The sequence below is a fragment of the Dendrobates tinctorius genome, unplaced genomic scaffold (genome assembly GCF_039654945.1).
Source record: "Dendrobates tinctorius isolate UK_male_01 unplaced genomic scaffold, ASM3965494v1 ptg000095l, whole genome shotgun sequence".
In the NCBI taxonomy this organism is placed as follows: Eukaryota; Metazoa; Chordata; class Amphibia; order Anura; family Dendrobatidae; genus Dendrobates; species Dendrobates tinctorius.
In genome coordinates, this window is record NW_027361763.1 from 29042554 (window position 1) to 29058050 (window position 15497).

The 15497-nt window shown below is 42.9% G+C and overlaps 1 long non-coding RNA gene across 1 annotated transcript in view; it reads left to right on the forward strand.

Annotated features, from left to right (window-relative positions):
* Positions 1-10523, forward strand: part of LOC141098791 (uncharacterized) — a 203392-nt gene extending 192869 nt beyond the window's left edge. The window contains exons 2-4 of the long non-coding RNA XR_012234361.1: positions 7145-7225; positions 7309-7400; positions 8166-10523. This is a non-coding gene — a long non-coding RNA (uncharacterized lncRNA). The remainder of the gene's footprint in view (positions 1-7144; positions 7226-7308; positions 7401-8165) is intronic.
* The last annotated feature ends 4974 nt before the right edge of the window (positions 10524-15497 follow it).

Genomic DNA, 15497 nt, shown 5'->3' on the forward strand with positions numbered 1-15497 from the left:
ACATATCTGATATCAATGAATAATCGGAATCAAGTGATGTGAAAAGGAGATGGAAATATATAATCAGTGTCTGTATCTAACTCTACATCTCACATATATATCTATTAATCTATATCTTGTATTTCTCATCACTATCTGACCATTATCTATGTATACATCTCATATTTATCTGCGTCTTTTACCACCGAGATGGATAATAGAAAGTATATGGGATGTGAGTACAATCTACAGAATTGCTTTAAAAGGCTAATATTACAAATTTATTATTATTGCCGTCTTTACTAATCATTTCCAGATGACATAAAATAAATTGTATATAACTAGCTTGGCCGGTGCAAAATTTTCACACACTGGTTGTCGGGGGCGCAGGTAATTTCAGAAAAAAAAAGCTGGTAAAATGTAAATGTATTTCATGAGCTGATGAACACAGACAGGTATTTATATATGTAGATTGGTAATACAATAAATTGGTTTGATAGGTAGAGGCCAAAATGTTTTCCGGTTCAGGTGCCACCTGCAGGTCATTGAGTCTTTCTGCAGGTTTATGGAAATTAATGTTTAAACTGTATTTAGTGATAAAATTGTGGATGTGTGGTTTGTTTGACTGTTTTTTTGCTGAAGGGGGCAAGTTTACTTCGCCCCCACACACACAAATGATACACCAATTTAAAGGTAATCAGTGAAAAAGCAGTGCATGTTTACAAATGTGTTGGTAGTGTGCTTTGGGGGACTGTGGTGCCACCTACAAGTCATTTTTACTTCAGGTTTATGAAAATTAATGTTTAAACTGTATTTAGTGATAAAATCGTGCATGTGTGGTTTGTTTGGCTGTTTTCTTGCTGAAGGTGGCAAGTTTACCTTTCAAATGTGTAATAACCGGACATTAGTCAGATCCAAAGTGATCTCTGCTGCCAGGGTGGGCTCTCCTGGGGTCATACGGGGGTCCAGCTCTGAGTTCTCATATGTATTCATAAAGGAGAGATGCTTAATTTGATCTTTATTTACTTATATTTTCCATATTCTTTATAAAGTTCCATTTTTTTACATTCTAAATTGGAATAAATGAAACTATATAATTTTTTAACTTTTGGTGTAGAAGTTATTCTTCTACAGAATCATTATTTGTATGACTTGTTCAGTAATTTACTGTTTTTCCACAATTGCTAGGTTTTACTAGTAATTTACTAGTTTTTTGTTTTTTTTTTATTCTACTACTTATTTGTCACTTCGTGGTTTTTTTTTTTTTTGCATTTTTCTTTCAAACTTGACTCGCTCTTTACATGTTTAATTTCTTTTTTTTATGCTCCTTCATGTGTACTTTTGAGGTGTTTTTTTTTTTTTTTTTTTTTTTTTTTTTTTTTTTTATATATTTTCCTTCACTTGGATTAGTGGCAAGAATAGTAGTAATAAATCCTCTTTATTTATATAGCACTATCATATTCCGCAGCGCTTTACAGTTTTTTCACACATTATCATCCTTGTCCCCAGTGGGGCTCACAATCTAAATTACCCATCAGTATGTCTTTGATTAAGTAATTCACTAATTTTTACATGTAGGATTTTCTTATGGTCCTTTTTTCTTTAATTTCTATTTTTGCTTTAAATCCCCCCCCCCCCCCTTTTACCCATATCAGTGACTTTCGTATTAATCTGTTTCTACCTTTTTGAATCTCTTGTTACAAGTTGGGCTGATCAGACCCCTCAGCTCCATATAATGAGGTGTGATTGGATAATTAGAGGAGATCTGATTATTCAGTGTCGGTGTCTGCTGCTTTCTCACCTCGGCCGATACTGTGGACAATCTCGGTCACTGTATGAGATGAAGATGGCGGCAGCTCCGGTGTCTCCAGCCCAACAATCCACATTTGGTGTCCGTTCCTCCACTGATCTTTGGTAACCCTTGAGCTCCACGTATTCCCAGTTTCTGACATTTTTCCTTCCTCTTATTCCAGTTTTGATTCTTTACAATCTGGTTATTCCGATCATGAAGTCACTTTTTCCTTTCTCTAAGCATCAATCCTCACTAGGATGAGCGAATAGCTGCATCAGAAACCCGGATACCTGGAGCGCTCCCGATAATCAGCTGTCCGGCGCCACAGCTGCATGTGTCAGTCACAACACAAGCATGGAGAACCCAACACACAGCCCAACAGCTGATTATCGGGAGCGCTCCAGGTATCCGGTTCCTGATGTAGCTATTTGGTAAGCGCTATAGCTAATCCTCACTTCTAATATTGTGCAATCATTCTGTTCATATTTTAACCCCATCAGTCCCATGGGAGACACACGTAATGGTGACATTGCTGGGGGTCCTCCCTTCTTTTCCCCCTTAACACTGGGGCGTTATATTAGTTAAATCAACAAAGTTAAATGGGGCATTACCTTTTACCAAGAAGCGATTCCAAACAGATTGAGTCGATATAAATACTGTTTTATTCAATCATAAAAAACAATTTATACGGTTTAAAAAACTAAAGGGCAAAAGCCTCCAAATCAGGAGACTGCAGCCAAGAAGGTGACATTAACAGGTAAAGGATATGTAGGGGTTGTAGGGCTTCAAATAAGGTTACCAGTGGTACAACTCCCTGTGCAAAAACCCTTGTTACACTGTCTGTGGGTGCAGTAACATTTCAAGTTCTGCCCACTATATCGGGGGAGAAAGGATTCCAGGGGAGCTCCATATGGAACAAGTAACTGGAACCACCAGATCAATGGTCAGGCCATGTTAAAAACGCATAATCCACCTAAGAGAAGTCCAGAGACCGGTGCTGCTGGTTGTGTATCCCCTTTTTGACTTGGTTGGTTTATGCATTGTGTAGTGCCGCATACCTACTGTTTTACCCTTTGCCATGACAGCACCCACATGAGAGGGATCTGCCCATAGGAACAGGAACCCTACAGAGATTAAAGGGGCGGTCTCCCTCTCCCCCCTCAGTTGGTTTCCTGGTCCTATAGGAATCCCTGGAAATGCCTGCATAAGATGATTCCTGGGCCATTGCACCCACCTGTGTGGTCTCCTTGGGAACAGCAGGGGCTTCACAGGGGAGCCATTGCATGCATCCTCTAATCTTCCCCCCCCCCCCCCCCGGTCTGAAGCGCCATCCGGGAGGATTCGGCTGAATAATGTGACCCAGACTTCCGAAGGCGGGAGCCTCGGCAGGTGAGTCGCTGCAGAGTCAGCAAGTATTTCTTTGTTTCTTCCTTTCAAACAAGCTTCACCAGGTGCATTGGAAAAAGTGACATATAAGGCTTGCGTATGAAGAGGTTGAAGTTGACGTTTCCACCACGATTGGTCTTTTTCAAAACCTCACTGCCACAATAAATACATTAATGTAAGTGTGCTTGTACAGAGACATGTGAACACATAGAAAAAAAGTATCACAAGTTAAAAATGCCTAATCCCTACTCATATATACAAGTGTACAGTATTTACATCAAAAAGATCACCTAGCTAGGTTGATCTGCCACAAAAACACATCAACTGATTGCACAAGGTCATATACCATCCGAGCAGTAGGGAAAATTTCAGACACTCGGATAAATAAACATGGGCAAATACATATCCAAACGTCATTAGGCATGCTGAACAGGCCAATATACTCATCCGCTAACCTTATGAGGAGAAAAAAAATAGAAGTAGCGTTCATGGGAGGAGAGTCCCGGGTAAGCTATAGAAAAAGAAAAGTATAAACATGTGGGTAGGGGCAAGGGTTAACAAGAGGCATAGCCTGGAACCTCAGGTCTGTCAGGGGAAGCGTCCATAGGAGGAAAAAAATAAATAAACCTTGTGCTTAGTGGAATGTGTCCTGTCCACCTGGTAAGGGATGCTGTGGTGGCTGTGGCGCTATTAAAACCCCCCGTTTGCTGTCACATCCGCGGTCATAGGGTCCCGAGTGAGGCTTGTGGCATCCAAGACGAGGCTTGGAACAAAGGGTATGGCGCTATAATCGTCATATAGGTGGCAGTGGCAAGTAACGGAAGCACGCGTTGTTACTTCCGGGCTCAGAAGATCTGCGGTGAGGCTGGAGCTGGGAGGGAAGTCGGCGCATGCGCCCCTGTGTATAGCGCTAGGTGAACACGTCACAGCCGATAGAGCACCGCCCCATCAGCTGTCCTGGAGCAGAGACTAGCGCATGCGTGAAGGGCTCAAAACAGAGGACTATGTCATTATGCAGAACGCCAGATCGGTGCACGCACGCTGTCTGTAATGGTTATTACTAAGGATTCTGCTTAAAGGGTAAAAAAGGCCAATACTGCATCCTGGGAGATGGAAAACCAGGGGCTCAGGTTACGTAGGGGAAATTGTATGTAAATGGAAGGCGGGAATAAAAATTGGACAATAAGAGGGGGGGGGAAGGGGGGGCTTGATATGGAAGAAATGAAGAAATTGCAAATAAACTGAAAATACACGAATCTACAACCTATAGGAAAAAATATTCAATCAATGTAAATGTAAAAAAAGGGGGGAAAAAATTGAAGAACATAAACTATAAAGGGGGGATAAAAATTAGCAAAAATGATGGAAAAATAAATATAAAAATAAAATAAAAAGAATGAAATTAAAATATAGAAAAAAAGAAGTAAATGTAAAAATTTAAAATTAAAAATAAAAGTAAAAACCAAAATCGGAACCAAAGAAAAAAAGGGGGAGGGAGGGAGAAAGAACTTACCCAAATGTATGGTTTGAAAAGAGGAGTGATTCAGGTAGTTACCTGTTAAATCTAAAGAATAGAAAAGGTTAGGATGATGGCACTGGACAAAAACCAAAAAACATGGTGATACTGGTATACATTAAGGATATCAGACTAGAACATTACAATACAGGAATCCAACAATTACATCAACCAAAAATTTAAGTCTAGTTCCCTGTTTAGACCTCTGGGGGCTAATGTGTGAATCCAAAAGTATTCTCATTCCCTGAGGATCCTTACATGATTACCCCCTCATCTCGGTTTAGGTACCTGTTCAATTACCTGCTAACACAATTGCAAAATCGAGTGGTTCGCCAAAGAAAAATGGTGGGGGAGGGGGAGCCATGTCTTTTTTTTTTTTTTTTTTTTTTTTTTTTTTTTTTTTTTTTTTCCAACCTGATAGTCAACTTGTGACTTGAAATTCTATCGCGAATATGTTGTGTGGTCTCCCCTATGTAGAGGAGGCCACATGGACATTTGAGTAGACCACGAAGTTGGTATCACAAGTGTATAATCCTCTGGCTCTGTATCTTTCCTGTGTGTGGATGTACAATGTCGCTAGACTTTGACATTTGCACAGCAGGCACATCCCAACCAAGGGAATGTGCCTACTCTGTGTACCCAGAAATAACCGGCTAGGTTGTTTAGTAAAGCTGCCAATGTCGGCCTTAACTAGTTGGTCTCTAATATTGCGTGGTCTACGTTTGCACATTAGTGCTGGTGATCGAAAAGGTGCGATCTGTGGGTACGATTCAGATAAGCGAGGCCAATGTTTGTTGATCGCCCTATAGTCCATAGGCATAATCGGATGGTGAGTGTGGATAAACGGGACCCGTTCTGGTTTGTGGGTATGGTTAGGGAGAGGATGATGATCCAGAGCCCTCTGTTTTTCTTTAATCTGGATTATGACTGGATAATCTCTCTAAACTTTAGTGTCATCTCATCCAAGCGGGTTTCAATAAGACTCTTGTCAGAAACTATTCTAGTCATTCTCTGAAACTGAGAGTGAGGCAGACTTTCTCTAGTAGATTTCGGATGACAACTGCTGCATAATAAGATTGCTCAAGTCGGTGGGTTTGACAAAGATGCCTGTGTCTAGACCCCCTTGTCCATTCTTTGACTATCGTGTCAAGAAACTAAATTCTCTGGGAATCGCAATTGAGTACGAACCTTAGTTCAGGTCTAATGTTGTTGATCTCAGACACAAAAGCCGAGAGGGTGTCAGTTGCTCCGTCCCATAGACAAAAAATGTCGTCTATGTAACGGAGCCAACATTTGGAGTATCTTTGAAACTAGTTATTATTGTATATGTAAGTTTTCTCAAATGCATCCATGTACAGATTGGCATATGCGGGCGCCATGTTCGAACCCATAGCGGTGCCACAGATCTGAAAAAAGAATTGGTCACCAAACAAAGTAGTTCTCATTGAGAACTATGGCTAAGAGGTCCAGGATGAACCGCTGGGAACGTGGGTTGAGCTCGGAAGTCTGCAATTGGTTAGCTACTGCCTCTATACCAAGATCATGTTTGATCGAGGTATAGAGGCTTTTGACATCCAATGTGACAAGGAAACATTGTGCCGATACTGTAGAGAATTGGTTGATGATCCTGATAAAATGGCCCGTGTCTAGAATGAATGATTTGGTCTTTTTAACCATTGGGGTCAAATTTTTTTGTCTAAAAAGACTGAGATTGATAAAATGGAGTCCATCGATGCGACAATGGGGCATCCAGGGGGATTAGTGAGTGACTTGTGAATTTTTGGAAGGACATAGAAAACTGGTATAACTGGGTGTGGGTTGGATAAAAATGAAGCTGTTTTTTGGACGATGCAGTTGCATGTTAGATATTCGTTCAGTATTGCATCTATCTCGATTTTGATCCTTGAGGTAGGGTCAATAGATTTTTTTTTTTTTTTTTTTTTTTTTTTGTGGACGTGTCAGTCGGTTATTGATTTCTTTAATGTAATCCGCTTGGTTCATAATAACAATCGCCCCGCCCTTATCGGCCGGTTTGATAATTTTATTTTTGTTTGTTCTAAGAGTTTTGATAGCTCGTCTTTCTAGTGGTGTTATATTATATTATTTTTGGTGGGAAATAATCCTCTCTGGTGTTTAGAGAAGATGTCCTGTTCGTCTCTGTGGATCAAGTCTATACATGCCTCAGCTGCATAATACGACCGGGGTGGTTGAAAACAACTTTTGTTGAAAAGACCCAAGGAAGAAATAGTGAAGCGCTGAATTAAGGTTATAGATGGAGAGCTGAGTAAAATTACCCGTCTATAAACTTAATTCAGCGCTTCACTTCCAGCAGCGCTCTTAAGGAATCCATCATTTAATACTGCAATTTATACCATTGCACAGTAAGTGCAGCTTCCAGTTACTTAACTATTATCTCTACCTCAGGCCAAACTTGTCATTGTTACTTCTTACTGTCATTGCTATATCCCCAGTTAAGAATCAGATTATTCTGGATCTATAATTGCCTAAATCTGACATCGGGATCATTCACCATTGGACTTGGACATACTCAAGTGAGTACCATCTGTCCAGGTATCAGCTTGCTACCTTTTCTATTGGTCAGTACAATCCTAAAAATTCTTACTACTTTATCCAGCAGTTTTTCCTATATACGGATCACCAAACAGAGTGAAGCATCCCTGACATCAAGTATCACCTCTGACCTTGGGTTCCTTCTCACACCATTAAGTGAGTATCCGTGTAATCAGATTTTTTTTTTTTTTTGTTTTGTTTTCTTCTCAGTTAGCTTGGTGAATCCTTTTCAATTTAGACTTGAAAGATGCTTACTACCATCTTCCCATACATGCCGAACATCAACAGTACCTCAGGGTGGCAGTCAACCTGGCAGGTCAAGTCCATCATTTTCAGTTTGCAGCGATGCCGTTCGGCCTCTTGAGGGCGCCTCGAGTTTTCACGAAAGTAATGCTGGAGGTGACTGGTCCCAGAAACCCTTCAGTTTTTCCTGGGATTACACCTGGACTCTAAGTCAGAGGTTTCTCCTCCCAGAATCCAAAAAAATTGACTAATTTCAAAAGTCAAGTCATCTAGGGACAGCCGTCACATGTCACGGAGGAAAGCCATGTCCCTCCTGGGGCCCCTCACCATCTGCATTCCATTAGTTCAATCGGCTCAATATCATACCAGAACCTTACAGCATGAGGTTCTATATACACAGCACTGTTGTCAGAGACGTCTAGATAGAAAGATCACCCTTTCTGAGGAGGTGCTAGATTCCTTATCCTGTTGGCTAAATCAAAATCAACTGTCCAGAGGAGTACCGTGGACTATAAAACCTTCCAAAATAATTACCACTGATGCCAGTCCAGATGGGTGGGGTGCCCATTTGGGAGATAATCTAGCTCAGGGCCTCTGGGACACTGTTGAAATAGAATGCTCTTCCAATTGGAAAGTTAAAAATGGTTGATTATGCTTTTGAATTGTTTTCTTCCCCAGCTCCGAGGGTCCCACATAAGAATTCTTTCGGACAATATGACAGTGGTCACGTATTTAAATCATCAAGGCGGAACGTGATCAGAAAGTCTGTCTACGACAAGGGATATCTTCGACTTAGCAGAAATCAAGCTGTTGTCCCTGACTGCTCTCCACATCAAAGGCGATGAAAATACGAAGGCCAACTTCCTCAGTTGCTATACGCTTCGCCAGGGAGAATGGTGTCTCAAATGTCGCATATTCAGAAGAATACTAGAACTATGGGGACTCCCAAAAATAGATCTATTTGCTACCAGGGAAAACACAGGTACAGAGGTTCGCATCCATAAACATAGCGGGTAGACTCTGTTCTGTTTCCCTGGCAACTTGACCTAGCATACGCTTTTACACCAATGATGCTAATACTGCTAGTCATCAGGAAGGTAAGGGAAGAGAAAGCAAGGGTGATCCTCATGGCTCCCTTCTGGCTGAAAAGACCTTGGTTCTCTTGTCTCCAAGCCAGTCAGTATGCAACCCTTGGATACTTCCAGCAGACCAGGACCTGCTCTCTCAGGGGCCATTCAGTCACCCTCAAGTGAAAGGCCTCCACTTGACGGTATGGAATTTGAGAGGCTGCTGCCAAGATCAAGGGGCTTTTCCAATAACCTTATCAATACACTACTGCAGAGTAGAAAACAATCTACAACTACAATATATGGCAGGGTGTGGAGAAAGTTTCTAGAGTACTATATGGAACCCTTCTCCCAGGTAGTCCCAACCAGAGCCATCCTAGAATTCTTGCAGAAAGACCCAGGTCCCATCCTATCAGTTAATACTTTAAAGGTCCAGGTCTCTGCTTTGGAAGCTCTTTATGGCGCTAATATAGCGGGGGATAGATGGGTGTCACGATTCATTAAGGCGTGTGAGAAGCAACCCGGTCCACATTCTATGCTTGCCTCCTTGGGATCTAAATTTGGTCCTTGATGCCCTAACTGGCCCCCCTTTTGAGCCGTTAGAATCCATCTCTCTAAAAAACATCTCATACAAAGTAGCTCTATTAGAAGCCTTAACATCTGCCAGAAGAGTTGATGTCCAGGCTCTCTGTAGACCCTCCCTTCTATTAATAATCCAGGATAGGGTAAAACTCAAGCCAGATCCATTGTACCTCCCTAAAGTGGCAAAAAGTTACCATAGATCACAGGAAATTTTTCTCCCTTCCTTTTGATAGTCCGTCAAGTCCAGAGGAAGAGAAGTTTCACATGTTGGATGTGATGAGGGCAGTCCTGAGTTACATAGAAAGAACCCGGTCCTGAAGGCAGAGTAGGGCTCTGTGTCCCCTTTCAGGGCCACAGGAAAGGTCACGGTGTGACAAAGGCTACCTTGTCCCAATGGATCAGGGATGACATCTGTTTGGCCTACTCGGCAGAAGGCGAGAATCCTCCAGGAGAAAAGGCGCATTCTGCTCGGGCTATGGCATCCTCCTGGGCGGCGAAGGCAGACATATCTATTGACCTTATATGTAAGGCCACAACCTGGTCGACATCTTCGACTTTCTACAATCATTATAGGCTTGATCTGCCTTCATCTGACTTGGCTTTTAGTAGAGCTGTCCTCAACATGGTGATCTTACCCAGGTGACGGTTCTCTGCAAATCTCTCATGTGGGTGCTATCATGGCGAAGGGTAATGCTGTTTTAATGAGTCCACGACAGCACCCACTCACTACCCTCCCTTAGTCAGATGTATTACAGATAGAGTAATGATTTTCTCACTGGTGATCATAGCGATGTTAATCAATATATTAAAACTGTGGAGAAGTATTTGAACTAATTCTTGGCGGTTCCTCTCGTACTCTGAAACACAGCTGAGGGGGAGAGGAGGACCACCCCTTTAACCTCTGTAGGTTTCCTGTTCCTATGGGCAGATCCTTCACTCATGTGGGTGCTGTTGTGGACTCGTTAAAAGAGCATTACCGGTAAGTAATCCGGCTTTTTTTGGACTTAAGATTCGTTATATGAGTTAGTAAAGGGAATTGCTGCACTTTGTCCCCCATTAGCTCTGTTGATTTTATTAATGGATTTCACTTAAAAAGCTGCAGAATTTCACCCTGTGGTAACGACGTGGGAAATGTAGCACCCGGTAGTGAGGAACACAGAGGGTCCCCCCTATGCTGGGGGTCTGGGCAAGTGACATGGGGCTGTGACCAGGGGATGGTGATTCTTCAGGATGGGAGATGTACAAGTGTCCACGCAGCTGTACACATCATCATCATTCCCCCCCCCCCCCTTCTTCCCACATTAACCCTCTGACAGAGTTTTGGGGATCTCCTATGAATTGATTGCCATGTGGAGAAAGAAAAATAAATTTACTTTACTATATATAAAAAAAGGCTATTGGTTATAAATCAACAGGAGGCAATGTAGAATAAAAAATGATATAAAATGTAAAATTTAACCCTGCCAATAGATTTATTATTTTAAAAGTGAACAATATTATGTAAATAAAAAAAAAACCTTAATGATGGGGTGAACCTATCTTTACAGAAATTCAAGCTACAAATGGGATAAAATCCGTAATTGACATTAATGTGGCCGATAAATGCTGCAGAACAATCAGCTGCTGGATTAATATTAGATTGGGATCGGATCTGGACAATCTGAGGTCTTACAGTGTAAGGAAAACGCAAGAAACCACTTTCCTGTTTGCATGAAGTTACAGCAGTAAAAGTTTTGGAATTTATCACATTTCTAGGAATGACCATAAAAATGCTTCCTATATAGTAGAACTTTTAGGCTATGTGCACACGCTGCGGATTCTGCTGCGGATTGGCCTCTGCGGATCCGCAGCAGTCCTGCAGACAGTGTACAGTACAATGTAAGTCTATGGGATTTACAATCCGCAGTGCACATGCTGCGTTTTTTTCACCGCGGAAAAGCTGCAGTTTTAAATCTGCAGAAAGAATTGACATGTCAATTTTTTTTTTTCCTGCTGCGGTTTGACACTTATTCCATTGTCCTGGTGCCAAACCGCAGGGGAAAACCACTGGCCAATCCGCAGGAAAACTGCAGGTCTTTTGACCTGTGGATTTACCTGCGGATTTAGTGAAATCCGCGTGGAAAATTCCACAGGTGAATCCGCAGCGTGTGCACACAGCCTTAGGTTAACGGAGCTTGTTGGCACCTGTTCAAATGTAAATACGGTTTGTTCACAATTTCATTTTTTTTCAGCAGACAATCCCCTGTAATGACGTGCGTAGAGCAGATATGTGCGTTATCTCTATGGGGAACTAAAAACTGCATGTAAAATAAGATGCATTTTTAAAAGCAAAAAAAATTGTCTACAAAAACCCCTTTTAAACGTCCATCAAATTTGTACCAAAAAACATGAAAAAAGGAGAAAGGCAAATAATGCAGCAACAATCAGAAGATTTTCTTGCATCGTTTAGTGCAGAAAACGAGGATAAAAAAAAAAAACGCCAGAATAAAACCTACATGTGCAGGAATCACAATCACTGGTTGTCTCAGAATGGGAATTCTCGGATTTGTTTGCGTTCTCCTATTAGACCCTGGAGTTCGGCAGATATGGGAAGTTCTGGCCAATTCGGGAGGTTTCTCATAGTCAATACGTCATGTCCATATAAGATTGTCCCAATGTAATCATACTACTGAGAACTCCTCGTAATTACTTGTCTGACCCACCTGCCCGTCAGATTAAAGGCCCAGATCTGCTGTTATTTCTCTAAAGAGCTTCTGGCAGGTCTTCAAAGCCACAGCACCTTACATCTATCAAGGAGGAGGAAAGGTTGGTCGTATGTGGATGCTGGGACTTGTAGTGTTTTAAGAGTAGATTCAAGATGGCATGGATGGGGCTTCATGGAGAAATGGGAGTACACTGTCGCAAGACTCTCCAGTGAGAGCAAAGAATTGGACATGCTGAAGTCCAACAGCCCCATCCTTTCACTCCATGACTTCTGCTGGGAGCAGCAAGGTCAGACACCTCCATACACTCAGTATAATCAGATACTAAAGAGTTTGTCCACTAAGTCAAACTCTACTCAATCTAAATATCTTCCCTCCTTAAAATTGGAACACCCTCCACCAGCATTGTTCCAGCAGTGTCGACACTCAGCGGCTGGCAGCTCACTTCCTCTTGAATACTTCCAAAGGTGGAGATGCCGACACCAGTGCTGATTGGGCACAGTGCTCACGTGACATAATAACCTCACCCAGGGAGAGTCCATGCCAACAATCCTTTTGTTTGAGAAATTGAGTGCTATTAAATGCATGGAGTGTGTGTAAACAGATGTTGCCACCAAATCTGGTGCCTTGCATTTTTAAAAACATGCAAAACACAAGCCGCGGAGACACCATCACATGTTTGTCAACACAGGCAATGACCAGCCAGGTCTTTCCCCGGGAAGCAACAACCATGGGAAGGGCAGTCTCAAATGAAGGAAACCACCTATGCCAAAACATGGTATCCATCCACAGACAGCTGTTTCAGGGTATTGCCCCTCATCAGTGTGGAGTAGGAAACTGGCCAGTAGGAGCAATGCCTAGTTGCATATTTCCCCTAAGGGATGGGGGCAGTGCTCTAGAATCACTGCGTTGAGAAACATGTGATGGTGTCTCCGAAGTGTTGGATGTTGATCTCCATGAGTTCATTCATCCTCATTTTTCAGTCTTCTACTAGGCATTGCTCCTACTCGCCAGTTTCCTACTCCACACTGATGAGGGGCAATACCCCGAAACAGCTGTCTGTGGATGGATACCATGTTTTGGCATAGGTGGCTTCATTGGAGACTGCCCTTCCCGTGGTTGTTCCTTACCGGGGAAAGACCTGGCTAGTCATTGCTTGCGTTGACAAACATGTGATGGTGTCTCTGCGGCTTGCATGTTTTTGCATATTTCCCATAAGGGATGGGGGGCATTGCTCTAGAATCACTGCGTTGAGAAGCATGTGATGGGGTCTCCGCAGTGTTGGATGTTTATCTCCATGAGTTCATTCATCCTCATTTTTCATTGTATTATTTTTAGGCTGCGTTCACACATCGCGTTTTTTTTTTTTTTTTGCATTTTCGCTGCGTTTTTAATGCGCATTTTTGCCACGAAAATGCAAAAAAAAATCCCATGCATTCCTATGGGATTCCGCAATGCTGTGCTAATGCTGCGGATTTTTCCACGGCGGAATCGCATCGCGGAAAAAACGCAGCATGCTCATTAACTTTGCGGAATCGCAGCGATTCCGCCCACATAGGAATGCATTGTTCTGCTTACTTTCCGCATGTGGCTGTGCACACCATGCGAAAAGTAAGCAGAACATTTGCGGATGGTACCCACGGTCCGGAGGAGAGGAGACTGTCCTCCAGGCTCTTGGTACCATATCCCTGCAAAAAATAGAATAAATTAAAAAAAGGTTATTCACCTTCCGGCGTCCCGCGCAGCCTTACCGATGCTCCCGCCAACTCCTGTACCCAGTAATGCCTTGCGGCAAGGACCTGTGGTGATGTCGCGGTCTCGTTAGATCTTTTCACTACTGATGCCACATAGGCAGCCTCAATAGTAAAAAGTTGGTCACACTTGTCAATCACTATGTTTGACGAGTGTGACCAACCTGTCAATCAGTTCTCCAAGCGATGCTACAGATCGCTTGGGAAAACGCTAGCATTCTGCAAGCTAATTACGCTTGCAAATCGCGTTTTTCCATGGGAAAATCGCAGGAATTTAAAAGGCGGTTTTCCCACGGAATGGAAATCCCACGGTAACTTCCACAGGAATTCTGTAATGTGTGCACATAGCCTTAGAGTGAAGCGGGAATTGTTGGATATGTCAGTCAATAAGCCAGCCTACAGCAGTGCGTCTTTAGGGCACGTTTAATTCCAAATATCCAGTGTTTTAATTGCATTGTTCGGGATAGTGCATTCTAGAGATTTGCCGCAGCACGGGAGGAGTCTTGGAGATAGAGGAAGGCTCTGATTATTGAGGATTTTAGTCTGTCATTACAAGAAAGGAGGGCATAGATATGACATATTGGTGATGGACAGAGATGAGGGAGGAAGTGTGTAGTGGTGCTGAACCATACAGCGCTTTGTGAGAGTGATAAACTCTCGTCCACTGCTGGGTGTCAATTAGTTGGGTGCCTCAGGGTCCCATTACACTAAACGACGCACCAGCGATCCCGACAATGATACGACCTGGTCAGGATCGCTGGTGCGTCGCTACATGTTCGCTGGTGAGCTGTCAAACAGGCAGATCTCACCAGCGATCAGGACCAGCAAGGACGCTAGTATCCAGGATAAATAGCGGGTAACTAAGTGCGCGCATTGCTTAGTTACCCGCTGTTTACCCTGGATACCAGCGTGCTTGCGCTGGGAGCTGGTATCCAGGGTAAACAGTGGGTAACTAAGTGTGCGCGGCGCTTAGTTACCCGCTGTTTACCTTGGATACCAGCTCCCAGTGCAAGCACGCTGGTATGCAGGGTACACAGCAGGTAACTAAGCAATGCGCGCGCTTAGTTACCCGCTATTTACCTTGAATACCAGCTCCCAGCGTCTGCTTACAGTGCTGGGAGCTCGCTGATCGTTGGTCTCCTGCTGCCACGCGATGCGTGCTGGCCAGGGGGATACCAACGATCAAAAAATGGCCCAGGACATTCCTGCATGATCAGCGATACCCGGCAGGGGGCCGATCGCTGATGCGTGCCACACACGGCAAGATCGCTGGCGAGATCGCTGTTGCATCACAAAATTAGTGACTCATCATCGATCTCGCTTAGTGTGAAGTACGCCTCAGTCTTTGTCAGCCCTTATTCACATGTTACTAGACACATGGCAAGGTTTTAATACTAGAGGTTAGGACCATCCCGAATAGGGTCACCGTGACATGGTGGGATGGCTTTTACATTTTTATCAAAAATGTTAACCAAGTACCCTATATTTTCACACACGGTTGCTATTTATTTACTGCAGGGTATTTGCTCATCTTATTTTTTTCTCTTTTTTTTTTTTTTTGTCTGTTTAGTGGCCAATGTGAACAGTCTACACATGGCATGCACACAATCTTATGTTCCACTTCAATGCTTTTTGCTTTCTAGTTTAATTGCTGCACCCTGTTCATATAGGGGCATGGCCTCCCTTTTCTTTGAACTGAACATTGCTTTTAAAAAGCTCCCCACTGCTGGATGGCCATCAATTAGGGCCTCGGTCCTTCTCGGCACTTATCGGCACTTAGTCATAGACATTCGACACTTGGTAAGGTTTTAAGAGATGATGTTGTGGGATGGCTTTTAGGTTTTTTTTTAATCAAAAATGTTAACTAAGCATCCTATATTTTCAAGCACTGATGCCACTTACTGCAGG